This window comes from Enhydra lutris, unplaced genomic scaffold (assembly GCF_002288905.1).
Source record: "Enhydra lutris kenyoni isolate GAN:26980312 unplaced genomic scaffold, ASM228890v2 scaffoldscaffold10, whole genome shotgun sequence".
In the NCBI taxonomy this organism is placed as follows: Eukaryota; Metazoa; Chordata; class Mammalia; order Carnivora; family Mustelidae; genus Enhydra; species Enhydra lutris.
In genome coordinates this window covers 18406835-18414261 of record NW_019154094.1, presented here as the reverse complement: position 1 = coordinate 18414261, position 7427 = coordinate 18406835, and the positions used below count along the sequence as shown (strand labels likewise).

At 36.2% G+C, this 7427-nt stretch overlaps 1 pseudogene; it reads right to left on the bottom strand.

The window, feature by feature from the left end:
* Positions 1-5577: 5577 nt before the first annotated feature.
* LOC111144363 lies at positions 5578-6242 on the bottom strand (annotated as a pseudogene).
* Positions 6243-7427: the final 1185 nt, after the last annotated feature.

The window sequence follows — 7427 nt, the reverse complement described above, 5'->3', positions numbered from 1 at the left end:
TGTTGTTTTCAGTGTACAAGTTGTATTATTTTCCCACTTAAACTCATTCCTAAGTGTTTATGGTTTTATGCTATTAGAATGGTATTTTAAGTTTTAATTTTCTAATATAGAGAAATACAACTGATTTTTGCATATTGACCATATATCCTATAATCTCACTAAATTCACTTATTAATTCTACTAGTTTTAAAATAATAGATTGTTTTTGGTTTTCCATGTAGAAAGCCAAATCGTTTGTGAATAAATACTATTTAACTTTTGTGCTTTACGTTTGTGCTTACTTATTGGGTTATTCAAATTTTTATATATTTTTTTCTATAAGTTTTTATAAGTTGTGTTTTTAAAACAATTGTTCATTTCCTATAACTTGTCAATATTACAGACATAAAATTGCTAGTCCTCATTATCTTCTGTCTATAGAATCTCTTTTAATACCTTTCATTTATTCCTGATATTCGTAATTTCCAGGCTTTTTTTCTTTTTTTGTCAGTCTTATTCGGGGTGTATCAATTTGATCAATCTCTTCAAAGAGCCAACTTTTATTTTTTTGGTATTATTTTGTGTGACGTATGTCATTAATTTCTTCTCTTATCATTATTGTTTTCTTCCTTCTATGTACTTTGCAATCATATTTAATAATAATTTACTTAGAATTATATTCTTTAGTTTACAAATCTTTGCTCTTTTCCTTATGTTTTATTGTAGAGCTGGCACAGCTTGCTGGTAGACCAGATGTGGGACATGAGAGAAAGAGGTAATTAAGTTTGGCTCTAACTTAACCTAAGTTAGGCTCTAACCTAAGCATCGAGGTGAACTGGTAATGTGGTGTGCTGTGGTGGGGAATGCTTGGGTAATAGCATGTTTAAGTTAAGTCAAGAAGTTAGGTCTGAGCATTTAAATTATATTGTTGAGTGTGTATTATGGAAGTCAAGGGAGGACTCTGGCATCGTGAAAGAAATGTATTGTTCTCACGTTTTCTTGTTAGAGTATACATATGAAGTAGAAAAATAAGAGTTCAAATAAGGAAATACTGAATAGAACACCATCAGAAAAGAGTTCATCATGCAGTCTTCTGACTTCTGTTTGATTTTAAGGAGATTAAAGGTATGGGCATCTTTTGCCAGTTATGTTAAAGGTCAGTAGTGAAACTGTACTTTACCTACCAATGGCCACCATATGGTTCTATTAATGGAACAGCATCAGAAAAATAAAATAGTGACCAAAATACAAATAGTGGAAATAGTCCTAGATCTGGGTATTTCTCTGTCTCCAAGATGTGATGATGGTCTTCATATGGAAAAATCCAGTAGCTTATGGCTCGGCTCACCCATTTGTCTATTAGAAGATATGTGAGGTAAGGTGGCAAACTCTAACATCCTGGTATCTTTTGGAAGTGGGTACAAGCCAATTAAAATATTTTCAAAATTTAATTAGTTTATTAAATTTTTGCCACTTGTTTAGAAAAAGTGAAATACAGTGAAAATCTCCTTCTTACCCATTTCACACATGGATTCAGTTTTCTCCTACCCCACTCATAGAAACCACAAATTTTCAAGTATCTTTCTAGAGTTTTTTTTATGCACATACAAGCAAATATTAATATATATTTATCTTCTTTCTTTTTAATACAATAGCAGTACATTATGCATAATGTTCTATATACCTTGCTTTCTCACTTAAAAATGCATTCTGGATTTTTTTTCTAGTTGTATATCATTCTTGTCTATAGATGTACCGTGTACCATAATTTATATAACCAGTCTTCTACTAATGGGCATTTAGAGTTTAAAAAAAAATTTGCTGTTAAAATTAATGCAGTAGTGAATACCCTTGTACCTCAATCATTTATCTGCAGGAAAAAGTCCTACGGATGGAATTGGTAGATCAAACAGTATTTACATTTGTAAGGTGTTAGATATTACTAAATTGTCCTCTATTGGGAAACCCAGAAATTCCAAAATATTAATCTCTCAAGTCGTATATAATGTTCAACTTGCTGAAAGAACATTCTTCTTTGGATTAGAAGAAAGAAGAAGAGAGATAACATTTTTTTGGAGACTTTCTTCATAAGCAACTTAAACAATTCTTAATGAGGGGCACCTGGGTGCCTCGGTTGGTTGAGCATCTTTCAGCTCAGGTCATGATCCCAGGGTCCTGGAATCGAGCCGCGCATTGGGATACCTGTTCTGGGGAACCTGCTTCTCCTGCTCCTCGCTGCTTATGCTCTTCCTCACTGTCTCTCTCTCTCTCTCTCAAATAAAGAAAACCTTAAAAAAATAAAAATAAGCAATCCTTAATGGAACAAAGAAAGGATATAAAAGAAAAGAAAAATTATTTAAGTTTCTACTACTGCATCTCATGTGTTATTCTGGTTATTTATGTAGGTGAATCCTCATCATCACTCTGTAGCATTGACTTCATTTTTCTTATTCAAAGATGAAAACCTAAGGTCCAGAAAATTTAAAAATTTCACCCAAAATTGCAGTAATAGTTGTTTAACAGAATCCAGAAGCTTTTTTCTTCTCTCTTAAGAGAATATGTCTGTAACTGGGGAGATTCTATTTTTTTTATTATGATCAAACTCCATACACCATTTGATGGTAAATCTATCTCCTCCCTGATTCTTGTGTTAGGATGAACTGCTAGGAATATATATGCTGACCATTGAGGATCTGATTCACCCCAAACCTGATTGAACTATGAAACTCACTGTCAGAAGATGTCACAGAGTTAAACTCTCTAGGATAGATTTTTTCATGGTTCTGTAGAATATCTTATCTAATAATAGCATTTGCAGTTATACAACCTAAGATAAAGCAATCAAATCTTTTGCTTAGGGATATAAATTAATTGCTGGCAGAAGTCAGTCAAGAGAAAGAATATAAGTTTTGACCAGAGTCCAGTGAACAAAGAGTCTTAATTTAGGCAGGCCACTGATTTCTAGGTGGGATATTTAACTGTGACTGTTTTAGCACTCTATCTATAAAAAGGGGGGTCATTATTGATAACAATCACTAACAATGTACTGGCATAAAATTAGTCATGATTTCTGATGCAGCCTAAAATGGGAACTGGATAAGAGAATAGACTTTGCAGACAGACAGACCTGGGTTTCAATCTCTTTCTGCTCTTTACTGGATGTGTGACTTTGAGAATTTTTAAAAATCTTCTAAGTCTCCTTTTCTATATATGCAAATGAGAATATTAGCAGTACCTACCTTTTAGGGTTGTTGTAAAAATTAAACGAGATCACATGGATAAAATATTTAGCACAGGGTCTATAACATAATAAGTATATGGTAGCTGCTATTAATAATAATAATGCTATTATTATTATTATTATTTCATGTTACTGCTTATTTCTACCCTGAGATCACCTTAGCACTGGGTGCTGGGACACATTTCTATACTGTGTGAACCAATTTAGTGTGCTTACTATGGCTTTATGCTCAGCTAAATCAAAACATAGAGGTAGAGCTCTACCTGACCTTGTAGGCGATTAGCTTTTGCCTTTTCATGGGTGAGATTTGATTATCTTTATCATTGTCTTAGCTTGTGTTACCTACATATCATAAAATTATCCCAACCTTTTAATATCCTGTCACAAACATTTATCTTTTTGACCTTCAATGGAATTGTGGTAAGATTGCCTGCTCTTGAATGCATCTATCTATCTCATGTAATGTGAAATTACCAGGGTTTAAATTTAATATTTACAACATGGTCACTTGGATGCCATGAGTTTTGATTCATCCTTGCCACTAGATGGCATCATAATAGAACACATTCATTAGAGTTATTATCCTTTACTGTCTAGCAAAACATGCCATAGAAATAGAAACTATGGAGGAGACTTCATACTTGAAAGTGAAGTTGAGAGGTTTGAAACTAGGACACTTCGTAAGTGGAGGATTTAGTGTTTGAGCATTATGTGGCTGGGGTTCCTCCAGAAGCCTACCCCAAGACAAAGACTTGTGTACATGTTTATTTGAGAGGTGATGTTGGAACAGGAATGAGGGAGCAGGAAGAATGAGATTGGAAATGAGAAAAAGGAGAAACATAAGGGTGATGTTTTGAGATTGTGGATAACAGAGCTTCATTCTACTGAAATATCCTAAACCTCCCACTAATATCTAGGGCAACCACGGGGAAGAAACTAGAGATACTGTGTGGGCTACAAGTGAGATGCTATCAGGTGAAGCAAATCCAGTTTTGCATGGAATTATCTATTCCAACCTGGTTAAAATCAGATGTAAGTCTAGGTGGATGTGACTCAGGGCACCAGATGTGTCTGCTGCAGCTACCTAATAAATCATGTACTCTGTAAATTCTTCCATTTGAAATAAACAGAGAATCCTAATGAACCATCTGCAACTCAAAATCCTTGGGGACTACCTAGTAGGTACTCTGGCAAATGTTTAGTGAATAGAAATATTAATGATTACTTTATGAAATTCACAGGAAGATCTCTTGCTCTTTATAGCCTAGTATGAAAGGCCTAAATCTTACCCTTTTTATAATTTATAAATCTTGCCTGTATATAACTCAATATGGAAGGATTCCCAAACCTTTTATTTTTGTGTACTAGGACATAAGCATGGGGAGTGTTTGTTGTTACAGGAACAGGAAGAGTTTGCTAATAGGAAATCACTAAGTGGGGTAGTTTATAGAGATGGAATTGTATTGAACTGGGAGTCAAAAGAGTTCAGGATCTATCTGTGATGTTGGATAAATCATTCAGGTCACCCTAAATTAACTTTTGGTACCACAATGTCTTTATCTGTAAAAGGAATATTTGACTGAGCTCAATCATTTTTTTTTAATTTGCCTTTTTAAAAAGATTTTATTTATTTATTTGACAGAGACACAGTGAGGGAGGGAACACAAGTGGGGGGAGTGGGAGAGGGAGAAACAGACTTCCCCCCAAGCAGGGAGCCCAATGTGGGGCTTGATCCCAGGATCCTGGGATCATGACCTGAGCCGAAGGCAGATGCTTAACAACTGAGCCACCCAGGCGCCCCTGAGCTCAATCATTAAGGTTTCTTCTAGTCCTATGAGATTATGAAAATTATATATGTAGGAAAACAGTTGATTTTTGTAAATGAACACATCGTATTCATACCCATGTTGTATTTTCACTGATGATATTACAACTTTTTAGACATTGGAATTGATTATCCACTTAAACATGTGGAAATCTTGTTGGTCTTTTAAATTTATGAACTTCTTTTTTTTTTTAAGATTTTATTTATTTATTTGACAGAGAGAGAGATCACAAGTAGGCAGAGAGGCAGGCAGAGAGAAAGGGGGGGAAGCAGGCTCCCCGCCGAGCAGAGAGCCTGATGTGGGGCTTGATCCTAGGACCCTGAGATCATGACTTGAGCTGAAGGCAGAGGCTTAACCCACTCAGCCACCCATGCACCCCTGAACTTCTTTTTCTGATTCCAGAATGATGTGTCAGATATTCAACTAAATAGAAGAAATACTAATTCTAATGCATGCACAAATAATATATAAGAAATCTGTGTGTGGGTGTGGGTGTGTTAATGGTGGCAGTAAGGTTTATTAAGCTGTGTCTTAGTGTAAGCACTGGGGCTTACCCATGGTGCTCTTAAAGTATAAAGCCCAGACAATTCTTTCAATTCTTGAGCAATGACACCAGGAAATTGACAGCTAGGCAGATATTGTACAAAAGCCCATCCTTTATCATCTACATGTGGCTAATGGCCACTGCCAGATACAACACCTTCTTCATTTGGAATTTGATTATGGGACTTCACTTCCTCGACTTTGGCCACCATGTTCTCATTGTGGTTCAATAAAGAAAGGAACTTGCCAGGCTTATTCAGGCCTCAGCCCAGGATTGATGGGATCTGCTTGATTAGATATTCCAAAGCCAAAAAAGCATCATACTTCTTAACCAACTTCTTGATGAACTTCTTATTCTTGAACTTATTCTTGTTAAGTTTCTTGAGGTTTCAATGTCCATGTGGGAGATATCCATAGCTGTGGCCTCATCATAGTGCTGCTGGTCTCCCACAACACACACAGAGAACTTGGGGACAGGGAGTGGACTTAAGCCTAGTGGTGCCCAAGAAACATTTGTCCTACTGAGGGTCGTAGCTCTTCAAGTTGATCTGCTGCTCCATTGTGTCCCAAAACTTCTGGTGCTTCCACTGGTTCCTTGGTGGGACTTTCTGCACTGCCTTGCAGAGGGTGTCACAGGAGACTTTGCTGCTCATGGTGCCTCATGCCACAGTAACTGCAAAAGAGCAAATTCTCTCTCTTCTTATTTTTTACTTTTTTTGTCATTTGTCATTCTTTTATAAATAACTAATGACTATTTTAATGGAGGCCAGAAAAAGATAAAATAACCTTTAGAGGTAAGATAATCATCATATCCTTTATTGTATGTACTGGACACTTTTGAGAGTGAAAGAGGGTACTAGTGATTGTTATTTCAGAATAAGAGCCGTAAATCAGAAGCATCCCAGATACTAAACTGGGATATAGTATCACTCTACTTAAAGGTTGATTTCAACTTTGTTAGAGGTTGAGCAATAGTAAGATAAAACCAAATTCTGTAGTATGAGACTAAATTCTCCATTGAGAAAACTATGAAATCTCAGTAAAGTGCAAAATAATAGCTGTTTGAAGATATCAGATAATAATAAGGTGTCTAAAACTTGAAGGGCCAGGATCTCAAGAAGATGGGGGAAAAGCATGAGGTGAATCCTACATTTACTGCTGACTTTGCTTTTGGGACATTTGTTAATTTCTCTTGTGGGGCATAGAAACTGAAGAGAAAGCAGAGACCTAGAGTTTGCAGCAATATCACTAGGATGGGGAACCACAAACTTAACTTCAGCCATGTAGCTGAAATGTAGCCATGACTTATGAGGCCAAGATCCTGAAGAAACAGGAATTTCAGAGAAGTGATCCGGAATTCTCTATACCATTTCCCCTCAAATGAAGGAAAAGGTGAACCAAATCTAAGTTTGCATTGAATTATCTATTCTAACATAAAATCAGACATAAGGCTAATTCCTAAGCTGAGCATGCGTGGAGTGAAAGCCTAACAAACCCAGAAAAAAGTAGTTGCTAAGCACTTAAAGAGCTAATCAGAGCTTTTGGCAGCCTCATGGTGCTAAGGAGAGAAAAAATTTTTAATTTAGAACCTGCCAAGAAGAAGAGATCTCAATAAATTCCCCAGGTTTTAAAAATAGACCTCTGAAGTATCATGGCTGGTGATAGGGAAAAATCAGTAATATATCAGCCCTCACGAAGTCTTTTTTTATTTTTATTAAATAGGCTCCACACCTACCATGGAGCCCAGTGTGGGGTTTGAACTCATGATCCTGAGATCAAGACCTGAGCTGAGATCAAGAGTCAGATGCTTAAGTGGATGACCCCACCCAGGCACTCTA